Source organism: Triturus cristatus, chromosome 2_2, assembly GCF_964204655.1.
Source record: "Triturus cristatus chromosome 2_2, aTriCri1.1, whole genome shotgun sequence".
Classification (NCBI taxonomy): Eukaryota; Metazoa; Chordata; class Amphibia; order Caudata; family Salamandridae; genus Triturus; species Triturus cristatus.
Window position 1 is genome coordinate 948,993,291 of NC_140582.1, and position 25,723 is coordinate 949,019,013.

The 25,723-nt window shown below is 44.0% G+C and overlaps 1 protein-coding gene across 1 annotated transcript in view; it reads left to right on the forward strand.

The window, feature by feature from the left end:
* The window catches only part of KCNIP4 (potassium voltage-gated channel interacting protein 4), a 618,256-nt gene that overhangs the window by 432,456 nt on the left and 160,077 nt on the right, over positions 1-25,723 (forward strand). The gene's annotated exons all lie outside the window — the stretch shown is intronic.

The following is a 25,723-nucleotide window of genomic DNA, read 5'->3' on the forward strand; positions in this document are numbered from 1 at the left end:
TTTAAAAAAAAAATATATATTTTTATTGATTTTATCTCACACAACAACAAACAACTTATACACCTTTACTGAACCCCCATTTTCTTCTTAAGCAAAATCCCCTTTATCAGGTTTGGCTCAGTCCTGTTTTGTTACATGGTCAAGAAATATCCTGTAGTCCATTCCCAATACATCTTTTTGAGTGCATCGTGCAGTTTACCGGCAGATATCTGTGGAAAACTGCTAATAATGGGTATGCATTTCTTGCTCATTGAACAACTGAAACAATAACAAGTCATCCACCCCCCTCCCACCCCACACACTGCCACTGGTGTGTCCCTACCATCTGCTGTCAATACAAGTTAGAGCAACAACTCGCTTAGCAGCAATGATCATGTCACCTTTAATACGGTACTTCCCAATCTCTATTCCCTCTATTTGAATCACCACACGTCATGTCTGTGCACAGGGGTATACTTCAGGGTGAGCCCGCTGGTGCACTCATGGCTGAGCTGGCATCTGTATCCCCCTCTGCTGTCTGCAGGGACCGCACTAATGCCTCCCACACCCTTGCGGACTCCAGCGCCTTATCGTTAGCCATCCGTTTGGCCTGCTGGTGTCGGACCATACTTTCACTTGTCGCCCATTTTGTTAGTTCTACCTTCCATCTCCTAAAACTAGGCCCTCCCCTCGACTTCCAGTGCGCTGTAATATCCCTCTTTGCTAGCAACACTCCCAGGTCCAGAAACTTGCTAGTTACCTTCGTCTTGGGGGTGTGTGGGAACCAATGCAACAAGCAGGTGCCCATGTCCGGCTCAATGCTTCGCTCCGTGATGTCGCAGAGCAGGCCTACTACCTCCTCACAGTATGTACCCAGCCGAGGACAGTCCCATATTATATGACGAAACACCGCGTCCCCTAATGTACACCGCGGGCACTGGGCAGTATCTGTTCTAAAATACTTGTTTATCTTAGCCGGGGTAAGATATGCCCTGTGTAATATAAAAAAGTGTACCAGCTGAAACCTGGCATTCCTAGTACATTTCCATGCTCTCCTCACTAATTGAGCCCATGTTGTCTCAGGTATCTCCATGCCGATATCCCCTTCCCACTTCCATCGCAAGTCCCCCAGTGGTTCTATGCCCTCTCCCACCATGCGGCGGTATAAACACGTAACTGCCTTGAAAGTCCATGCTGCCATCACTACATACTGGCATGCCATGGTCATCCTCGGTTCTAATAGTCCCTCCTTCCAATGTTTCTGCATTGCTGTCTGGTAAGGCAACAGGGCCCCATCTTCATACCGATCCCCCAACACTTGCACTCCCAGGGCTTTCCACTCAGCTAATGCAGTCCAATCACCTCCATGCGGTAAAACTGTACACATACCCAAAGGTATCTCCGTAGCATATGGAAAGGAGATTCCAGCTCTGCGCTGACTCCGATTCCAGCAGGCCCTCAGCGTTCACTTCTCAATAATGAGCACCACCAGACACATCCGCTGCTGGAGTACTATAAAGGACAATACGTGACACGGTATCCACCATCCCACTGGGCCAGCAGGGCCCCTAAATTCCAGCGCCACCGCTTGGTTAAGCCATTGCAGTTGGGCTGCCAAATAATAGAGCTCAAAATCTGGCACCGCCAGTCCCCCCTCGGCCCTCGGACGCATCATCGTGTTCAGCGCTACCCGCCTCCTACCGTTCTCCCACAGAAACCCCCCAACCAGTGAACGGAGCTGTCTGAAGACGGTTCCCGGTATCCAGATCGGTAGGGTTGTGAAACAATATAACAATCGTGAGAGCACCACCATCTTTAACAGAGCTACCCATCCAATCACCGAAAGCGGCAAAGTACTCCAAAATGCAACACTACCCTTAAGCCCCCGCACGGCTCTGCCTATGTTCCCTTCCAGAAAATCATGGGACGCATGATAGATGTTAGTTCCAAGATAGGGCAAACAACAGGGCTCCCACCTGATGCCCTTGACCGGGGTCACCGGGAACAAACAAGCCTTTGTCCATCTCACCCCTAGACCCGACACCCTTCCAAACTCGGAGAGTAACGTCATCGCTCCATCCAGAGCTTCCTCCATGTTAGCCAGATACATAAGTAAATCGTCGGCGTAAAGTGAGATATACTGCTCCTCACCCCTTAGGTCTAATCCAAAATAATGTCGTCCCGACTGGGCATGCACAGCCAGCGGCTCAATAGCCAATGCAAACAACAAAGGTGAGAGCGGGCATCCCTGTCGTGGCCCTCGCCCCACCGAACAAGAAGAGGAAATATACTCTAAACTTTCCTTTATGTTAACAAGGACGATTTGCATTTTAAGTTAGGACTGGAGGCAAGACATTTGTTTTTTCAAAGCTGTCTTATAACTAGGGAAGTGATAACGTTTACAGGTTTTAAGTATAACTTATCGAGTAAAGCTCATAACTTCTTCCTTTGTTTGCAAACACTAAACAACACACAGTTTAATTTCAGAAAGAGTAGCAAGACAGGAAACCAACTATTTGTGAACATAGTCCTCTTTCTAAAAGTCCTAAGGCATAAACAGTTTACTGTCAAAGTCCAATGAGTGGACGTCGGAGACCCAGAGACACAGCAGGGTCACCAATTTAGCTGAGAGTCCTTCCTTCTTCATTTCTAATTTATTTGAGGCTTATGAGACAAACAGGAACATAACTCTGTTGACGTAACACAAATGTGTGTATTTATTATTACTGAGGGGACTATGTAACTCAGGACACCTTCGCAGCCAGCAGATCAACGGGAGTTCTCCCACATTAAAGCCGTCCAAAGAGGTGGGATCTGCAGAAATAACCAATCGGAAGGAATTGCTGGTCCCGTATGCCAGGTCCTGTCTATTTGTTCTGACTTGAATTTCAGAATCAGAATATATCTGAGCAAATTTAAACATCAATGATACTACAGTGCCCAAGTGGCCTTATATTCCTTGTTCATACCAGCTGCCGAGGCTTGTTCCATGAGGAAATAAACAGTTTTAAAAGGACTGGTACCTGAACTGCCATCCTTGGAATCAATAGAACGGGTGACAAGGCATAGTGAACCATGTTGCTGCAGAGCTTCATGAAAGCATCCACTTTTATCTCCTGGGGTCCAGTGTAAAGGATGTTAGATGTTAAAGTATGTCAGAAGGTGTGTATTCAGCCTTGATTCGGAGAGACCTTTGCAGCGTGGCCCCCATACAGTCATCATGGCAGTGTTAAGACAAGTGGCCAGCCTCAACTCGCTGGAGTTTCAATTGGCAAATGTGATGCTTTTATTGGACATAGATTAATTTGGGAGGTTCCTTTTATAGATTCTCCAAGAAAGTGGACATCTTCAGGTCAGCTTTCGCCACCATATCCTGATTGGAAGGCCTAGGACATTCTTCCTTGTGGGCTCTGTTCACTACCTTTTTAAGTGGATTCCTAATCCTGAATTGTTCATAAGCTGCCATGTGTGGTACAGGGACCCAATCAGTGGACCTTGAGTAATTAGGGTCGTCAAGGATGAACATGACCACAATATTATTGGGTAAGCCTTCTTCCCAACTGTAAGAAAGTGTTTTTTAGTTGAGTGGGGGAAGCCACACTAAGGCAACAATCCCAATCCTCGTCATGCTGAACAAAAAAGCCACTATTTAACCTGTGCTTAACTCTCTGGTAGCTTGGCACCAAAGCAATAAGGTTTAACTTAGAGACGATGTGTCTAGTATTTATGCAGTACACAAACAGTAATAAAGTGGAAACACAACACACGAAAAATCCCAAATCAATCTAGACACAGAGAGTAAAATGTAATTAAGTATTTGACACCAACCTGACAAAAATCCAATCAGTCGAACCGGAGATATGCAATTTCAAAGATTTATAGTAAGTATAGTAGTGGACAGCAGCAGCCCATGCAGATAAGAGCGGTAGGGTGGTGGGGCTGGGTGGGGGGGGATGCGACAGATGCCCACGAGCAAAAGTTAAATAAATAAATAATTTTTATACCCCCCTAATCGGCCCCACTGCTCTTACCTGCACTGACCGCTGCTGGTGCAAGAGGTTGCTGTAGTGCGAGGAGTCGGGTTCACGGGAGCTTCGCATTGTCAGTTACTGTGGATGGCAAGATCTTGGCACGAACAGGCCTGTTCCCAGTCGCGAAGAGCCCAAAACTCCTGGATTTAACGTTTTCTTGAAGGAGGAACTAATTTGATGCCACATCAAGGACCCAGGACCTGGGAGGCTCAGGATCGCTAGGGCATCAGGAACGTAATGCAGCAGAGGCCAGCAGGGCTCAGGCAGGTCCGGTGGAATGTCCAGGCAGTTCTAGTGCAATAGATCAGCTGGTCAGTTGCAGGGAGGCCTTTGGAGCTTGGTGTGGCTGTGTAGGTCAGAACAGGAGGTCAGTCAGCTGACCATTTGAGTCACTTCAATCTGGGATGAAGGGTGCAGGTCCATTCTTCCTTCTCATACATCATTGTAGGCCTCAGACAGGTCCAGTTGCAAGTGCAGGCAGGTCCAGTGCAGCAGGTCAGCTGGGCAGTCCTTTGTATGTAGTATCCACAGGTCCAGGAGTGGACTGAAGAGTGGGTATGGTGATCTTCTTTTTATACCTGGTGTCCACTTTGAAGTGGAGGAAGCGTCTAAAACCTTCCCCTCTAGGGGTGTGTGGGACTTCCTGTTGCCTTGCCCTGGTCTCAGTCTGTCTTCAAGAAAAATAGGCTAGTGCGAAGTACTCTGTGTAAGAGCTAAGGCAGTGTCTTTGAAATGCATGTGGGATATGTGAAAACTCCGCCCCTCATCAAATTAGGATGGCCCTTCCTGACAACTCCCAGACCCTCTATTGTGTTACTGTCTGAGAGGACCAACCACCTGCTTCACCTAATCGTGTGACCCAGGAAAAAGCTGCTGACACCAAATAGTTAGGGCAAGAAAACGCCAACTTTGTGAAAATGCCATTTTCAGAATTGTGACTTCAAATCCGTCTTTACAACTAAAGAGGATTTTATATTACAATTCATCAGACCCAAAACATGACATACCTACTTGCTCCCACACTAACATTATCACTTAATAAATTGAATTAGGTAACCCAATGTTGTCCTGTGGGAGAAAAACTAATTTAGGATTTTTTCTCTATCAGGACATGGAAAATGTGCAACTTTTTAAATAGAAAGCACCCAGCCCTATGGACTGCTAGGAGCTATCCTGCGGGTGACTTACATGTATTAAAAAGGAATGTTTAGGCCTTGCAAAAGGTTTATTTTGCTTAGTCAAAATGGTAGTTTAAAATTGATGACACGGTCTGCAATGGCAGGCCTGACACATGTTTCAAGGGCTACTTAAGTGGGTGGCACAATAAGTGCTATAGGTTCACTAGTAGTATTTCATTTACAGGCCCTGGGTACATGTAGTACCACTTTACTAGCGACTGACAATCAAATGTGCCAATTGGGCTTAAGCCAATTTTGCCATGTTAGCAGTTCTAACAAGCATATCTATACTAGGGGTGGGCAGAATTTGCGAAACTCACTTCCGCAAATTATCGCGAAAATGTTAAAAATCTCCGCAGACACGCGGAAATATCGCGAAGACGCCCGTTCGCGGTATTTTCTGCGTGGTCGCGGCTCGCCAACTTACCCATGCGGTTGCTCGCGGGCGCGGCCATCTTGTTTTCACTTGTCTCGCGGTGCATGATCGCGAGAAGAAAGACGTGATCGCGCGACGAATGACGTTACTGCGGGCGCGAACTGTCGTGAGACAGCGCAAGTGGCTACCAACAATCCAATATCTCTTGGAGAACGTGACCGGATCAGGAAAACTTGTCGGCAAATGCGGGGATTCAGGTAAGGCGATCGCGCGCATGCGAGAATGTATTATTTTACAGCGCGAGCAAGCGACAAATTTCCTGTAAAATGCGGATTGCGGAAATTTTTACATTTTCGCGCTCTCCGCGGAACGCGAAAATGTCAAATTATCGCAATTTCCGCGAGCGGAACGGATTTTTAGCCCAGGCCTAATCTATACAAGGTTAAAACTGTCCCAATTTGCAGACATGTTGCACTTTTCTTTAGCAATCTAAATCACTAATGGGGGCCACTTTTATTTTGGTGTGTGGGGCCTATTTTCTGTCTCAATGCACACATTAGTTTCGTCAATTCACATCTTGATATTTCTTTTTCAGAAATTAGCATGCATAGGCATGAGCAATATCTGAGAGGCTCCACTGCTAAATGCAAAGAGTTTGCAAAGCGGTTCACGGACAAGATACAGGCTGTTTGAAAGACTACTGAGACTCAGTGCTGTTCTCTCCATTCCAGGGCTGACAACTCATTAACCTATGCATCTTAGCTGGCTGCTCACAGAAAAAGATGTGGAGACCTTACTAGTGAAAAGTGAACTACCTGGACCCACATCTTGAACGTATCCCTGCAAAACATTTTAAAAGACTCATTCCAGTCTTTTACCCTGAAGTCAAAACTATAATAAATGCCTCTTTATTTAAATGCCACATAACTTCACAGCTGAAAACTGATATTGTGACCCTCTTGTTAAAAACAGTGGTGGCGCCTCTGCTAAGGCGAAGGAGTGTCACACCACTGCTTGGCTGGACTTCTTAGCCCGGCCAAATATTCATGGGCACTTTGCATTTTCCCTACCAGGCTGTATTGCATAGCCTGGTGGGGAATGTGCACAGGCTCCCTGTCCCCCTCTGAGCACTGATACACATAGCTCAGACCAATTACAACACTGCATTGCAGTGTTGTGATTGGCTCAGGAGAGCCTATGTGCCCGGTTGTTTCCTGCAGCTTGTTCAGGACTGGAGTCAGGAAGAGAACAGAAGCGGAAATGGAGGAGAGACGGCGGAAAAGGTAAATGTTTTTTAAATATTTTTAAAACCCCCCAACCCCTCCTGCCCTGCCACCGTCCCTTCCCAACTAGCCGCCGCTGGTTAAAAACACAACGCTTAAGCATGACAATCCTGCAAATCTGTCAGGATGTAGCACTGAGATGGTAGTGGCAAATTAAGACACCAATTGATAAGGGTTACAACAAACAAATGATGGACAGAATGCTGACAATGCAGACATTCTCCCCCAGTCAAGAGATCTGGGTTAAATCCATCGTTCTTTTGCCCACTACACCACCCCAGTTTAGACATGGCCATATGCAAATCAGTCTTGACCCTGTGCCTCATGGGAACAGTCCAGCCCGAACTGCCAAGCCATGTCTTCCCTGGACCGGAATCAAGCATCCTAGGACCGGTTTCTGGCTATCAGCCGTCATCAGCCAGGATAGCTTGACTCCAGTGGCGTAGTGAGCACGGGTCCCACGTCTGGGAATACCCATCCCACTTAGGGCGAAAAGCGTTACAACAAACAAATGATGGACGGAATGCTGACAATGCAGACATTCTCCCCCAGTCAAGAGATCTGGGTTAAATCCATCGTTCTTTTGCCCACTACACCACCCCAGTTTAGACATGGCCATATGCAAATCAGTCTTGACCCTGTGCCTCATGGGAACAGTCCAGCCCGAACTGCCAAGCCATGTCTTCCCTGGACCGGAATCAAGCATCCTAGGACCGGTTTCTGGCTATCAGCCGTCATCAGCCAGGATAGCTTGACTCCAGTGGCGTAATGAGCACGGGTCCCACGTCTGGGAATACCCATCCCACTTAGGGCGAAGAGCGTTACAACAAACAAATGATGGACGGAATGCTGACAATGCAGACATTCTCCCCCAGTCAAGAGATCTGGGTTAAATCCATCGTTCTTTTGCCCACTACACCACCCCAGTTTATACATGGCCATATGCAAATCAGTCTTGACCCTGTGCCTCATGGGAACAGTCCAGCCCGAACTGCCAAGCCATGTCTTCCCTGGACCGGAATCAAGCATCCTAGGACCGGTTTCTGGCTATCAGCCGTCATCAGCCAGGATAGCTTGACTCCAGTGGCGTAGTGAGCACGGGTCCCACGTCTGGGAATACCCATCCCACTTAGGGCGAAAAGCGTTACAACAAACAAATGATGGACGGAATGCTGACAATGCAGACATTCTCCCCCAGTCAAGAGATCTGGGTTAAATCCATCGTTCTTTTGCCCACTACACCACCCCAGTTTAGACATGGCCATATGCAAATCAGTCTTGGCCCTGTGCCTCATGGGAACAGTCCAGCCCGAACTGCCAAGCCATGTCTTCCCTGGACCGGAATCAAGCATCCTAGGACCGGTTTCTGGCTATCAGCCGTCATCAGCCAGGATAGCTTGACTCCAGTGGCGTAGTGAGCACGGGTCCCACGTCTGGGAATACCCATCCCACTTAGGGCGAAAAGCGTTACAACAAACAAATGATGGACGGAATGCTGACAATGCAGACATTCTCCCCCAGTCAAGAGATCTGGGTTAAATCCATTGTTCTTTTGCCCACTACACCACCCCTGGCTGATGACGGCTGATAGCCAGAAACCGGTCCTAGGATGCTTTATTCCGGTCCAGGGAAGACATGGCTTGGCAGTTCGGGCTGGACTGTTCCCATGAGGCACAGGGTCAAGACTGATTTGCATATGGCCATGTCTAAACTGGGGTGGCGTAGTGGGCAAATGAACGATGGATTTAACCCAGATCTCTTGACTGGGGGAGAATGTCTGCATTGTCAGCATTCCGTCCATCATTTGTTTGTTGTAACGCTTTTCGCCCTAAGTGGGATGGGTATTCCCAGACGTGGGACCCGTGCTCACTCCGCCACTGGAGTCAAGCTATCCTGGCTGATGACGGCTGATAGCCAGAAACCGGTCCTAGGATGCTTGATTCCGGTCCAGGGAAGACATGGCTTGGCAGTTCGGGCTGGACTGTTCCCATGAGGCACAGGGTCAAGACTGATTTGCATATGGCCATGTCTAAACTGGGGTGGCGTAGTGGGCAAAAGAACGATGGATTTAACCCAGATCTCTTGACTGGGGGAGAATGTCTGCATTGTCAGCATTCCGTCCATCATTTGTTTGTTGTAACGCTTTTCGCCCTAAGTGGGATGGGTATTTAGCACCACCTTGAACGATCCAGGACTGGAGAAGCATCACTTGGGAGGTCAGGACTCAGGCTGGGCCCAGGTGCAGGTTCAAGGGGGTTGGGGCCTTTTCTGTACCTGAGGCTCGGATCAGTACGACAGTCAACCATCCCTTGGAGTCACTCTGGTAGTCCTAAGTTAAACAGTGGAACAGGGCTCAAGCAGCGGGCAGACCTCTGACGGCTCAAGGCAGGCTTCAGGTAGCAGAGCAGTCCTTCCAGGTGCAGCAAAGCAGTCTTCTGAAGTACACAACAGGCCTCAGAGCAGGTAGTCATCTGAGAGTCCTTTTGCATGTTCAGAAAGTTAACTGAAAAGTGGGACTGAGGGTCTTATTTTTATTTGTGGTGCTTTCTTTGAAGTAGAAGAAGTTTATGCTGAATTCCCTTTGAATTGCTTGGAGTTCACTACTTCCTGTAGTGGCTTCAGCCTGACTGCATGAACAACGAGGTACTGTAAATTCCTTTTTGAGAATACAGGGCATAGTCTATTCACTTGTAAGTAGAGCTGTTCCCAGCTCCGCCCCCATCCTGCCAGTGATGGCCCATGCAGGCCCACTAATCCCTCTATTGTGTGGATGTATGGGAGGAATAAACAAAGTCCAATTGGCAACTACGTGCAGTCATATGGCCTGGGACCAGGGTACAGGCCCAAAATAGCTAGGGCAGGAAAATGTGAACTTTCTAAAAGTATGCATAAAATCCCCTGAAAGAGAATACTTTTCAAAATAGCAGTAACACATGTATCTCCTAACTATATTATATGTAAATAATAATTTAGTTGTCATAATGAGGCATACTTTTTTTAAATCAGTGTTCCATATGATTTATTATATCCCAAATACATAGAAAGAATAACAATAAGAAAGGATTCAGAAATACATTCAATAAGATCGCACTTCCCCGTGGTAACACTAGGATATTTGCAATACATATAGATGACAATCTAAGGTACTATGTTAATCACTCAACAATGTTAACCTCCAAAACAAATTATAAGGAAATACATTTATCATGTAGATCTCACTGTTGTCGTGATTATAGTGTCAACGTTTCGGTCCCTTGTTGTCACCAAGTACATGGGACCATCTTCAGGACAAAGGGTCGCAATTTAACATAAATATATGGACCAAAGTCAAATAACAGGCTTCCAAAATACTGGACTTAATCCTAAATGGATCCGTGTAACCCAGGCGTGACTGGTAGATATTGCCAATGTACTACATCACAAAATCGAATGGATTTTAATTCACTGGAATCAAACCAGTCTAGCAAGGGGACAACTCAGTGAACTTGCAGCAGCATGCACGCTGATAAAGTCAATCTGTCACTTTGTACACAACGTGAGCATTCATGGTGGTTAAAAGTTGCTCATAACTGTATTGCCCCTGCAAAAGAACAAATTTGATTCAGGAATGACCTCTGTGCATCTAAGTCACATTGAGAGAACTCAGCTGCTCAATTGGTCACAGTCCCGTGACTGAGTTCCCTCGTCACAGGACCGTGACCAATTGAGCAACTGATTTACAAGAAGTACACCTCATTATTACAACCAAATTGTTAATTACATATAATTAATTTAGCAGATACATGTGTTACTGTCATTTTGAAAAGTATTTTCCTTCAGGGGATTTTATGTATATTGATATAGATAGCCAGTCTCCTGTGGGGTTACCGGGTTGCCATATTGTTTACCTTTTCTAAAAGTGGCACTTTCAAAATTGTGACTTAAAATCAGACTTTACCATAAAGAGGGTTTTAAATGACAATTTCTTAGACATTAATCATGAATGTCCTACTCGCTCTGAGGCAAAAGTTAGTGCTTATGAATGTAATAAAGCAACCCAACGTTATCTTACAGGAGATGTAGGCCTCACAGTAGCAAAAAAATTATTTTTTCACAACCAAGACATGTAAAACTTAAAAGTACATGCATCCTGCCCTATAGCCTGCTTTGGGCCTACTGTGTGTGTGACATATGTTTTAAAAAATTTGCCAAGCCGAACTGGCAGTTTAAAACTGCTAGCAGGCTGCAATGGCAGGCCTGAGATATATTATAAAGGACTACTTAAGCGGGCAGCACAATAAGTGCTGCAGGCCCACGAATAGCATTTAATTTACAGGCCCTGGGTAAACGGTATACCGCTGTACTGTGGACTCATAAGTTAATTAACTATGCCAATCAGGTCTAAGCCAATGTTACCATATTTCAGGGAGCGAGCACAAGCACTTCAGCACTGGTCAGCAGTGGAAAAGTGCACAGAGTCCTAACACCAGCAAAACTGAATTCAGACAAATAGGAGGGGTGAAGGGAGAAGTTTTGGGAGTGACCCTGCAGATAGGGCCTAGACCAACAGTGTTACTGCTACCTTAAGGTAAATAATTAAATAGTGGGAAGACAAAAGGTCCACCATAGTGTTATGATTTGCAATATACCCTAATATATGCCTAGGTAGTCTCCCAACCTTTAACCTACATTTACCCTGCCATTGTACCACATACTGTTTTTAGTGCTGACCTTTAACCTAGTTAGGTGCTGCATAAAATGTTGGGTGGTTTACCCCAAAAACTGGCCTCATTTATTATGCATGAGGATTCGCAGAATCACAGCAGGATTACCATTGTCTGCATAATAACTGTGTATAAGGTTCATCACCATCGTCATCCTCGGCCGACATGACACAGCAAGGTAGAACCCCTGAGGTTATCTTTTAGGTGTATAAGCACCATATCTCTGTTGGGACAAGCAGAGGAGAAAAAGACTTCCATGCAAACACACTGACGCGAGATGCTTAGATTCCTGCACGCAGACACTCCACCACACAGTGGTCTGACATCCCTCACGGGGTGTCCATCTCGAGACCAAGACAGGGTCCTTCGTCCTCTCACACCAGGTAATAGGGATGGCTTTATCCTAGGGGAAATCTTGGCTATACACATACATACATGCTAGGTACTTATAGGTATGCATTATTACTGTTATGTATTTATATTCCTGCATATATTCATTGTTTTAGCACTATGGTAGAAATCCACCATCCATTTACTCTGCTGGTGCTTATAATCGTTTATATCTGTTTCTGTCTTATGGTTATTGCAGCACACATATTTTACACTAGAATGCTTATTGAAATCATCCACATCGTTTAGTCTGTGTATCTTTCTAAGACAAACTGAGCACAAGTGACTGATTGAAATGTACTGTACTGTTTCCACGATCCCTAATGGGACAGTGTTGTCATATTCGATAGTTGCCAGAAACTATTCTGTCCTAGGTAAGAGAAGTTCATAGTGGCACTGTGAGTCAGCTAGTATACAGGCAACCATATGCAGTGGGGGTGTCTGGAATCAGTCTGGACATTGATCCCACAGTTTACGTTGCCTGAAAGTGCAGATCCTATATAGATTTATAGGGACTACGTGACAACAGGAAACTCTTTATCCCAAGTTCTGGCCAAGATCCCACTGAGTCTTTCCAACCCCTTGAAATTGTGTAAAAAAATTAGGAACGGAAACAGACTCCAAACTCTCTATATATGCTCAGAATAGCTCAATGACCAATGTACGTTGCTTTTATCTTCTACATTTTGCATTTTGTTTCTTCCACACAAGGTTACGATTGTGATTGCTTTTATTTCATGACTCTGCATTTAAAATCACTACACAGAGGCTCCAACTTTTAAAATGCAGCTGTTGTACAAGCTGCTTACCTTTTCGGTATTACTCTTTTAGGTGGATACTCTAACCACAAATTCCTCACCTTGTTAATTTTTCCCAAGTGTCAGACTGGATCCAGAATCTTTAAAGCAGTACACCTATGCGTCTGTAGGTGGTGTTGTGTATCTCTGTGCCGATGTTGTTCCACTCTGGAAATTACGAGCAGAACTGCATTTAGACACCACCAATGGGGCTGACGTCAGTTGTTTTCTTAGGCTGTCTGTGGCCTCAGAGGCAGAGATTATTGGCAGATTTTCATGATCAGTGTGCCCATCTCTACAGATTGAATAAGAGCCTAGTTTCCTGAACAGGTAGGAGGGAGGGTCAGTGAGGAATCTGCGGTTAGATATAGTATCCACCAGAAAGAGCATTACGTAAGTAAAATGTTATTCTTGTAGATACTTCTAAGCGTTGATTCCTCACCTTGTGAATAAATACTATAGCAGTACATCCACAGGTGGTGTGTCTGTGAACTGAGTCAGACCAAAACGTCCCGCTGGACCAAGCGGGAAAAACACCCATCTCGACAGTCCTGGCTGTTGAGGCAGTAGTACTTCTTGAACGTATGTACAGATGCTCAAGTAGCTGCCCGACAAATGTCCAGGACAGGTTCTCCGCGTGCTTGTGGAATGAGCCCACATGCCCTCTGGAGGCTGCTTCTTCACCAGTGCATAGCAGATCTTTATGCAGTGAACAATCCATCAGGAGGTGGTCCAGTTTTGCACTGCAATGCCCCTCTTTGCCCTGTAGAAACCCACAAAGAGCTGATCATCCATCTGATGTTCTTTTGTGTTATCAAAATAAAAGCTTTTTGACCACTTGGAATCTAAAGAGAGGTGAAGTTTATCTTTCTCCTTAGAGGGACAAAGAATGTCAGAAGGGTGTGTGATGGCCTGCCAGGTGTAAAATGGAGTAACCACTCTCAGTATAACAGACATTTGGGTCCTCAAAACCAACTTATCCAGAAAGAATGTTGTATAAGATGTGTTGGACAGAAAGAGACTGTAGCTCTCACACACATGTGCACACACACACACACACACTCATTGTTATGGCAATGAAAAAGATCATTTTCACCTTCAAAAATCTTAATGGGCAACTGTGCAGTGGCTCAAAAGGGGTGCACATCAAAAAAGTGAGAACGACGTTCCAGTTTCACTGTGGCATCACAAAGCATGTTGACGGAAACAATTGTTGCAAACCTTTCAAAAATCTTATCACAACAGGTGACTTAAATAAGGCTGATCTGGCAACTACAAAAAATATCAAAAGGTCCAATAAATAGCCTTTAACAGTGCCCAAAGTATGGCCTTGCTGGGTCAGAGAAAAAAACACAAAACAACACTTCAGACAGCATGGCTTGGCGGGTGACTCATCAAGCCACCAAGTTTTCCCAGTGTCTGGTGTACACCAATTTTATGGTGGGATGCCTCGCTTCCACAATGACATCAATTACCTCAAATGGAAGGTCGAAGGTGGTTAACTGCCACTGTTCAATCTCCAAGCATGGAGATGCAAATTGTGCAGGTCCAGGTGCAGCTTGATTGGACGGCAGATATTCATGCTGAGGAGTTTTGGGTACAAAACTCTCATGGCAAGCATAGATACTCTAATCAGCATCCAGTATGAGCTCCCAAAATAAAACAACCACATACTAGAGGTAGAGCCTTATCAGACACTGTTTCAACCTCCTAGAATACCTTGGATCTATCATCATAAAAAATATGCAGCTATTTTTAACAGTGCACAGTCTATCAATTAACTGACATCTCTAGCACCTTGATGTCTTAAGGTGAGTGCTTTCATGCTTTATAAATCCTATAATTACAAATGCCTATTGCCACCATTGCTGCCCTGAGAATGAGCTCTGCACAGATTTGTTATTTGCCTAAGTGAGATTCTCACTCAAAATGTAGGAAGTTTATTCCTCCTTGTAACTCTCCTAGATGGGCCCTCACCATACATAGTAGGACCCTACCCAAAAAGTACCCCTGCCACCAGAACTGCAGTGGGATGAAAAATGCAGACAACTGTCTAAATAACAGAATTAATACATCTTCACTTGACCAGTAGGGAGAATGCAAGGCTGCTGGATCCCCTGCAGCACTGTCACCCACACATCAACCTTCAGCAAACACAACAGTCTTCCACAAGCACCTGATGTGGAGTGGTCCATGCAATGAGCTGTCATATTGCCTGATGTGAAGACGGACTCTGGCCTGCTCAAAATATAACTCTAAGGAAGTCCTCTCTGCACTCCTCTGTATATTAAGTAAGAAAATGGAGGATCGCATGGAAACAGGAGTGTAAAGTCTAGTCTCTTCCCTCTCCAGCATCTGCTCGAAATGCCCAAAGCAGCAACAGAGATACATAGGTAGCAACACTAAGTGGCTCCTGTGGAGAGAAACATTTACTAAAAAACAAAGCACAAATAAGGCAACATAGTGCTGTTTAGACTGCAACACCTGATGTAGTTGGCGGTGCTTTCCACAATTTATTTACTATTTAATACATCGTGTAGTAGCAAACGTTGCAGGTTTCTTTGTTGATTTCTATGTTGATGTGGAAGGAAGGCTTTTCTCTTTACTGTACACAGCAGCCAATCACAAAACACAGTTCAACCGCATGTGGTGTTCCCTTTTTATCAGAAGGATAGAAACACTGAGTGGTACAAATTTTGTGGATTTCAGAAATTCACTGAAATGTGAGGGGAATGTGTGATTTAACCAAAGTTTGTAGTTTGCATATCATTCTGGGTAATGAAATGTAATGAACCCCCCACAAGTCACACCACCCTAAACTCACCAGGTGTCTAGTTTTAAGAAGTGTCTTGGTTTAATAGGTTTCCCTGGGTGGCAGCCAATTCTGGACCCAGGTACTCCTGTCACACATAACATTAAATCGCCATTGACAGCATTTGGGTGTAGTTCAAACCATTAATTTCTGAAAGAAAAGACACAAACATAAATTGTACATTCAATGAAGAAAAGAGAATTTTGATGATGGTGAATTAGGAACAATTTAAAATGTAATGAAGTCATGTTTTAAAATAATATAGATACAAAATGACTTTTGAAATGTGTTTCTGGCAATGCTGAAAAAATAATGAAATGTCTTCACCCAGGTACATCACATGTGTGGATTGCCTTATCATAGGACTATCACAGCACGCACTGTGGATCATCGTTTTGTTTTGTCCGCCTTTTGTAAAAATAAACAAGTGCCACAAGCGTGCAGAGTTTATGTGCATGTGAACCAGTATCTGTGGTTAGAGAGGTTGGTGTTTTAGTATGAATATGTCACTCCTGCTTTGACTATGTTCCTTCTACCTAGACAATCGATTAACACAAGCATAGGCTAAGGTTTTAAGATCTCTTCATGTCTCTGTCTTACTCAGAATCCTGACTTATACTGTTCAGGGGCCAGGTGAACCTTTACTAATACCTCCCTGTGACCAGCTGCTTAGGCCCAGGCCTTTAGCATATTCATTGCACTAAATGTAACTACTTCAACTGCATGGTAGTAAGTAGTGGGGTGTCCGAGAATGTCTTGTAACCCATCTGTAGGACAATGTGAGTATAACTACATTACAAACTGGGATAAACATGCTAGGGAAGACTCTCCAAAGAGACTACTTCCAGAAAGACTAAGGGCACGATGTAGAGTTTGGCAGATAGAGTACTGTTGGAAGAGCAAAAGAGTACTTTCTCCTCCAAACTCTTGTTTCACCCTTCTGACTACTTTTGATTTCCCTGATATTAAACCAAGCATTGACTGCAGCCAGCCAAAATCGATGTAGTCTTCTAGACCTTGCAGCAGACTTATGCAGCGTGTCTCTACAAGTTTAAATCTGCCCCAAATCATAAACATATGCCACTTTATAAAATTATCTAATTCACTTGGGGGCATATTTATCAATATGTCATGCAGCGTAGCAAGCGACCTTGCTGTGCTGTCTGACAGGGAAAGGGCAGGACTGCACCATATTTAACATTATATGGCGCATTCCTGTCTTTTCCCAGTGCTGGCGCACAATGTGCTGCACTCTTGTACCATGGTGCAAGGGTACCTGTTTTGTAAGCAAGATTGTCTTTGCACCTTCCTGCCCAAAAACAATTCCCTGAGGAATTTTACTTTTTCTATGTTTGCTGCAGAATGCAGCACACATAGAAAGAGGAAAATTAGAGGAGAAATAAAGATATTTCTCTGTGTTATGCCTCACCTGGGGAGGATTAGCATTTATTACTCATTCCTAGATCTACCACTTATGGTAAACCTGAAAATGCACCAAAATCAATGGATGTTGCATGGGAAAACCCACGCACCACACAAGGAATGGCTCCATGGGGCAGAGTAACAAAACACAGCTATTTGCCCTGTGTTGCATTACTCTGGAGCTATCAAGCAACTTAGGGCCAAGCAGGGTGGCCTTGCGTGGCTTCATAAATCACATATTAGTTGCATCAATTTTGCTTCCCATTGCCTGGTGCAAAAGCGATGCAACCCTTAGATAAATATGGCCCTAAAGGTGGCCACTTTATTTTGGAGTCCAGGCCTATTTTATTTCCCAGTCCGACCCTGGTTGACTGACTTGTTGAGCGCTATGTTCATACCAAGAGAATATATCTCTAGAAACATGGCAGATAAATGTTCTGTGACAGGCTGAATTTTGAACAACCTGTCATAGTCTGGATGTTCCTGGGGCAATACTGCAAAATTATCATTGAAATGCTGCATACACTGCAGAAGAAAAATAAAAACAGTGGTCATGACCAATGTGAAGCTGGGTGTTTTCCAAACCGAGGGGCATTTCAGCAACAACCGGCGATAATTATCTCTAAGTGCACTTAGCGCTAGGATAATTATCGCCGGCTAGCGTGGATTTTTATCGCTGAGATAGCGTGCTATTAGCAACGCTTATCTCAAAAGCGCTAATAATCCTCACGCTAACTGCCTAACGTGAGATTATCGCTGGAAACCCAGCGATAATCTCACGCAATGTGGCGTTAGCTTGTTGATAGGGCCCCACAAACTTAGCCATGATATCCACCTTCCATAGGATATCATGGCTAAGTCAGTCCTGAAGCAGGCGTAAGGAAAGTAGCGATAACAGGGGTTATCGCTACTTTTCTTGCCGCTATGATTCATAGCGTGGGGCTTGATGATAGGAGAAATGTCACTTGTGGGTTTCTGCACTATTCCTGTGGGAATGCATGGCCCAGACATTTTTTCAACCACCCAAGTGAAATGGGAGTCCACAGGCATGACCTAGAACCAGGCACCATATATTTGGGTGCACAGTTGCCCAAAGGAACACATCATCCACAAAGAGATGCAAGTAGTCAAAAAGCAAAGAATGTACAGTATTGACTAGGGGTGGGCGGTGCTCACAGAGTTCCATTTGGCTGAATTTTACAATGTTGAATAAAAACTCCATGTGATTCCGTGGAGTTCTGCCGACACTGACTTCTAAAAACCAGCACAAACAAGAGCCCAGCAGCCTTCAATCATGCATGGTCTCTTTTGGCCCTAGGTTGGTCTGACTCCACACTCCGCAGCACATCCTGCAGCCGCCACGAGCTGTGCTGATATATGATATGGGATGTGCTACAGTACAACTTGAAAACACCTCGACCATCACCATGCGTTCGATGGATACTTTACCTAAAATACAAATACAACCAAACATTTAGAATGCAGGTAGAACCCAGGATGGAGTTCTTGGGTTTGACCAAAGGGTGTTTTTGAAAAAAAAAATCAAACACATTGCAAGCACATTATCATTACTAAATCAGTGCTCTCTAAAGCACCAGGCATGCATTTGGATCATACTGGCCACCGACGGGCGACGCTTTGTAGCATGTGCTTTATGACGGGCTGCCAGAGCTGTTTGCGCCTGAGCTACCTCAGCTTACAGAGTAGACATGGCTGAATGTGGGGTTTCCCTTTCCTTTCTGTGCTGGGCACTTGGAGCAGAGTAATGTGCGGCCGGCCTCAGGTTGACTCCTCAATCACCAGCGATTCATTTGTAAAACGAATAAGTGCTGTGACCATAAGTTTTCAGAAGCCCACTGTCCACTTTATCGAATGCCAGGGTGAGGAACACATTGCATGGTAGCCTTTATTCCCGATCAAGTCTCTACTCTACCACCAGATGCTCTCTGCCTCTTATCTTGCTTCTTTGGGTCCTTTTTATTCCCTGCTTTCTCCCTCTGTAATGGTTCTTCTGTATTTCGCTTCCTCCTTCGAAACACTTTTTTGTTTCTTTCTCATTCTCCGTCAATGTCTGATGAGTAAAAATAAGTTCTGGTCCTCAAAATGAGTGGCAATGGCCTCCACCTGCAACCAGCGGCTCAAATTAAGCACTGGATGCAGGTCAATAATGTATGTTGTTCAGCTGTACTGTAAAACAATGGCAGATGATTAGTGATGCTAAAAGTCGAGGGGTAGACCTTTACCATATATTGCACATTTTAAGTGTTTTGTCAAATAAATTAACATTATTGTTGTACAGCAAGGGGCTTTTTTTTATTTGTGTGTATATTAAGCATGTGGACGTGGTTGCCTGGCAATCTCACTGCATAAGAAACGTAAAGACCTGGAGTTGCCCTGCTTGGCATCCTCACCTGTTGAACACACCAACACCATCCACCATGAAAAGAAGATTGAAAGCATCATCTTCTGGTCAAAGAGGATCATCACCATTATAAAACTGCTTGCACCATACTGAGGCATATTCAGGCTCTGGTACCATAGTTCCCTGCACAAATAAGGGTGACTGCCGTTCTCTGTCCAAAGAAGGTTGACCGCATTGGCCTAAGTACAAACTTGTGCCACGTCTCCTGCAGAAAGGCCTCTCTGTATTTTATTTAGCTTAATGCAGGCCCAACTTGAGACGCTGATGAGGCCTGTAATTAAAAGAACACCTTAACACATTCTGAATTTCTGTTACCAGAGGGGCTGCACTGTTGTAGAGCAGATGGCAGTGAAAGGGCCTGGGCCCAATTGTTCAGTTCTGCTCAAATGCCGGTCTTCCAATGGTTCTATTTAACTTCATGAAAGTGTAAAGGGGCGTACATTTTGTGAATCAATTTAAGACAAATTAGAACATTGGAATGTTGGGAACTCCATTGTAGACAATGGAGTGCTCCATGCTTCTTCGGGCCGATAAAGGCCCACAGAGCAACATTCCAATGTTTTACAAAGGCCTCTCGGAGCTTGAAGGGAATTAAATCCCCATGAGGTTCGAGAGGCCTTTGTTTTATTCGTTAGAACATTCTGCCCTCTAGTGGCAGAATGTTCTAATAGCCTTATAGCCCTTTGTAGCAGGGCAATACCGGCTATTAAAGTCCCAGTCCCTTGTTAAAGTCCCTCGCCTTCGGCTCGGGCCTTTAACACGGGAGCGAGCTTTAATAGCCGGTATAGCTCGCTACGGCGGGCTATAGGGCTATAGTGTAACTCAATAAGGGCTTTAAAAAAAAACAAGTCAACAACCAAATGAAGGTTAGTCAAATTTATTACAGATTTAAATATAGTTGGACATACACAAACGTTCAATAACTCAAAAGAAGTCTGATGGTCTATGTGTTAAGAGAGAGACAACAGAAAAACAAATGCAAAAGGTGAGAGAGAAACTTTACAGTGCTATTTGGCTATAAAGGATTTCCATCAATAACCAGTGATTGGTCAGTATCATCATCTGGATATCCATCCTTCCCACCACAATAAACCCCTCCAACAAGGGGTGTTGCGTGTGGTATAGATGTCAACCAGAGCACCTGAATGTAAACCGGGAAGGGGGAAAAAAAGAAGACAGCAAAGATCACTGGCTTAGTCAAGAATGTGTGAATATATACCAAAAAATGATATGTAAATAGTGCAGTGCAAAAACGTGAAGTTAAAAAAGGATTTAGAGGAAAAAAGAAGTTTTATTCAGGATATTCCTACTAATCCTTAGGTTAAAAATCGGTGCAGAAACAGCTTTTAACAAATAGACTGTATGTCAATACGGTCGACATGTTTCAGCCTTCTTGACACCCTTGTCAAATGGCTTTCTTCAGGACCTTATGATCTATTTAATATTGCTACTGCAACAATAAGTGTGACAAAATTAATAATAAGTGTGTAAAATACAACCTTCGTGGTGTATGCCTCTTCGTGCAACCAGTATATATGAATTATCTGTGCAGAACAAAGAGAAAAACCAGAAAAAACACAATTTGCAAAGTTAAACATTCTCTCTCGAAATAGAACAGTTAGTATTGGGCAAGACCAATAACATATTACCAAGTGCTCACCTGATTTGCACGAGGAGTAAGCCTCACCTCACCCGGTGCTGACTCAGGTTAAGGGAGGCCCCGCCCTGTAAAAAGTAAGGAAGGGAGTAGGGAGACTGTTAAGTCATAGAGGTAGCGGGCTCCCAAATAGAATCAAGAGAAGCCGGACATCATTCAACTATTCTGTTAAACGCTCTGTTAGAAACTCTGTTGACAACTTCCCAAGCAGAGAGACTATGCTACTCTCCAACATTAAGCAAGCGTGTGTCTAGTAACGCAGCGTGTGCTACATAACAGAGTGTCTATGATTAAAATGGAACTACATCGGCAATCACTGCAGCGGTGTAGCCAAGCTATAAATGATTACAACTCTGACCCTCCTGTGAAATGCGAATAAAAAGCCGGAAGGGACTTAGGCATTTAGAGTTTAGTCTTCCATCTAAGCGAAACGCGCAGCGAGTTTAATGCAAAGAATTCAAAAGGAGAGAAGTCATGTAGCATACCTCTCCGTCGGTACCTCGGGGTGTATCTGAGCCGCATGGGAGGTAACTGCAGATTCGAATCGTGGACATTTAAGCAGCCACGGTGTACGTGAAATCACGTGTGAGTTACTCTGCCAATGGCCAGCCTGTGTCGACATTGTCAAGAGATAAACTACCAATCCTCGTGTGGTAGCGATAAAACTACTGAATGACATCAGCATACCAGGAAGTAGTAGTTTATCGAAAAAATGTGAACTTTATTGATCTTGGTAATGGAAAAAACCTCTACCAGAGCTGACATAAATGTAGAAGTCCTGTGCTAGCTGTCACAACCAGTGGATTAGGGGTAACGCCTTGTTTTAAATTACGTTGAGATAAATCACCAATCCTCGTGTGGTAGCGATGAAAACTACTGAATGACATCAGCGTAGGAGTTTATCGAAAAATGTAAACTTTATCACGTATTCAGTGTATGTAACCAGACGTATATGCCCAGCTGTTATGTCCCAAAATTTAATCTTTCCAAGAATTCTGTGCATACAGGTATTTATCCAAAACACTCATTTGCTAATGGCCACAATGGTGTAAGCTAGATCATGTACAACAATGGAACTGAGACCAATGCACACATGTGTTGAGAAAAACTCCATTAAAATTTGTGTAATAGCAATGTGTATGTTAACAGGCATGTATGGAGGTAGAGACAACTGAAGGCAATTCAGAGAATGTAAAAGTAAGGTATATCTCACAAGGAAACCCAAGGAATGTCATCATTTAAACCTACTAGATCGCTGTGAATTTTGAAAACTCATCTTTGTTCTTTAAGAAACAAGAAACGAGATATATCACTAACATGAGATGGGATAAAGGGTTTTTCTAAAACAGTCCAACAAAAATCGTTGGCTTGGTGATTTGTCTCAAGAAAGTGGCGTGTCAACCTTGTGTTCGTTTTCTTGCATCTAAATGTACTCTTGTGTTCAAGCATGCGTTGTCTGACTCTTCGAGTAGTCATACCCACGGATCGAAGTTTGCATGGGCACTCGATCAGGTAAATTAAGTTTTCACTGTTACAATTAGTGAAAGTCCTTTGTTCCCACGGTGTCTTAGTACCAATATCTATAGATTTAGAGTGTTTGGTTTGTGGGCATATTGAGCATGTGCCACACGGGTGGTGTCCCTGGACCGCAGGTAAGTCCCACAGAGTACCAATTGGACGTGGTCTGTCTTCTTGAGGTCTTGTGTGGACCAATTTGTCTCTAAGATTACTTCCTCTCTTTAAAGAAAATAAAGGTAACTGTATCTTTTCTTTGCATGAGTTGAGGAGACGCCAATGTTTCTTCACGCATTTCTGAATACCGTTAGTTAAAGTACTGAAGGTGTGAACAAAGGTTAACCGATCTAGCGGTGGTTTTACACAGGACGGTTCTATTAAGGCCTCTCTGTTGTTGTTGGAAGCCCGTTTGAGAGCTTTTTTAATCACATTTTTAGGATATTTTTTCTCAATCAATTGTTCAGTGAGATTTTTAGCGTGCATCTGGTATTTGACGGATGTTGAGCAATTGCGTCTTACACGCAAAAATTGACCATAAGGGAGATTGTCTCTAAGAGATTTAGGATGTTGGCTGTCATATCTAAGGAGGGAATTACGAGACATTGGTTTTTTGTAGAGTTCACTTTCTAATCCAGTTGGAGTAGTGAAGATGGATAGATATAGAAAAGCCAATTTTTCTTTGTGCGCTTCAACTGTGAACTTCAAGAAATTGTTTCTGGTATTCAACCAATCTAAAAAGGAAGAGATCGATGACAGATCTCCACGCCATACTACAAAGATGTCATCGATGTAGCGCTTCCATAATCTGATGGAGTCGAGGAAGGGATTGTCGTGATTGAGCACGTATGTCTGTTCAAAAGAATGCACATAAAGATTGGCTAGACTTGGAGCAAAAATGCTCCCCATGCTGGTCCCGGAGACTTGAAGGTATACAGTATCTTCAAATTTGAAAAAGTTTTCTTTCATAGCCAAATGTGCAAGCGTCATAATAAAGTGGACAGGAGTGATGGAGTCCAAAGCCGTGTCACTCAAGATGGAGAAGATGGTCTCAAGAGTCTCATCTTGAGGAATAGATGTATACAATGATTCTACATCAAATGATACTAGAAGATCTTTCTCAATATCAAAATCTACCGTGGGTAGTAAGCGTAAGACATCTTTGGTATCTTGTAGATAAGTTGGCATATCTTTTACTAAAGGCCGCAGGAAATGGTCCACGAAAGTAGACAAAGGTTCTAGTAGTGATCCTTGGCCTGATATAATGGGTCTTCCTGGTGGTGGGCGTTGAGTTTTGTGTACTTTGGGTAAAGTATAAAAGTATGGCATCACCGGATGAGGAGTATGCAGAAACAATGCTTCTTGTGAGGTGATCCAACCATTAGCTGAAGCTTCTTCCACTGCTTCTGTGATGGCTTTTTTTATTCTCTCTGTTGGATCTTGTTGGAGAGGTTGGTAAAATCTCCTATCTGCTAGTTGTCTTATACATTCCTGACGATATGTTTCAGTGTCCTGGATGACAACCGCTCCGCCTTTATCGGCCGGCTTGATTACAATTGTCTGATCTTGCATGAGTTCTTTCAGTGCCAATCGTTCCTGCTTGGGGAGATTACTATATTGATTTGCCTTCTTCTTATTATTACATAAGGTTGTAATCTCTTCCGTAACAGCTTTCTCAAAGGTCAAAACTTGAGGAGGTACGCTGTGTAGTGGAGGATTGAAGGTAGATCGATTCTTCAGACCAGTGTTAGTCTCCTCTGTAGCAGTAGGGGGCATATCTTTGTTGTTAAAAAAGAAATGTAATCGTATTTTGCGGAAGAATTTTGCCAAGTCGCACTGTACTTGAAAATCATCTCCATGTGTTGTCGTTACAAAACCAAGCCCTTTATTAAGGACTGATATCTCATCTGTTGTCAGGATCTTCTTGCTTAGATTGAGTACTAGATTGTCTCTGTGCTCGTTCCTGGTTGAGGTTGTCCCCTCTTGGTTTGGCTGCGTGTGCTCATTTGTTGAGGCATTGATGTCGGCAGGTTCCAGTGTACCTGTGACTGTCGTCCTCTTCTTCTTCCTCTGGGCCTCCCTTGGCCAGACCCTAAAATGGCTGAGGGGGAGGGGGGTATCCCCAAGGTGTCGGAGGCCACCATTGTTGGAAGTGGGGTGTATAATGTCCTCTCCAGTTCCTTCTGTTACCGCGTCCTCTATATTGTGGCCTGTTCATTTCTGGGCCTTCACTCTCATAGATGTCATCATCAGAACTGCTCCCTGAGTATGTGGACCCATAGCGACGTCCTTTTTTGTTAAACTCAGGTGGAGTATAGGTGTCACTGGTGTAAGGATATATCACCTCATGCTTGAATTTGGCTAAGTCTTTCTTGAACTTATCAATCTTGGAGGTAAGTATTGAATCTTTAAGTTCTTTGTTACTTTTATTCGCCTCTTCTTGTTTTTTTTAAAAAGAGTAGCTGTAACAGTGACCTTAATTTGGGCCTCCAAGACCTGTAACTCAAGAAGAATGGCGTCTGCAACGCGTTTGGCTGTACTGATTATTAGGATGAGCCAATCGCGCGTGCAGCGCCAAGCTATGAGGGACCAATCTTTCAAGAATCTTTTGTCTTGTAAGAACAGGCGAGGGGCATTAGTGACGATTAAACCTGAAGGGGCACAATTGCCCCGTAAGTATTCAGCCATGATTGCGCCATGTATCGTAGTCCGTGTATGTGATTTTTTCAAGGACAATATCTGGCTCCAATCATCTGTGGTTGTGCCACAAACGTTAGCATTAGAGTATAAAAATACAGGGGAAACAGAAAGAATCCAAACCTTCCGAAGCTATTTGTTCGGTGCAACATGAAAAGAACAACGAATTCTATGACTATTATGCAGGAAATCAGAAAACAAAAGTTAAGGTTCCCCTTCATCGATACTTCATCAGTATGAAGCGTTTAATTCTATCTATGCCTACTCTAATTCTAGAAGTGGCATCCCTAAATTAGCATATAGGCAAAAGGTTCGAAAGAGAAAAGATGTCAGTGTGTAGTCACTCCACAATAATATGGTTCCGTGGCATGAAGCTACAAGTAGGCAAAGGAGCAAGTTAGCACTCAGGTGTCCTCTGTTGAGAAGGCAAGAAGTAATGAGTGTATTTCCTTCTCTGCAAAGCA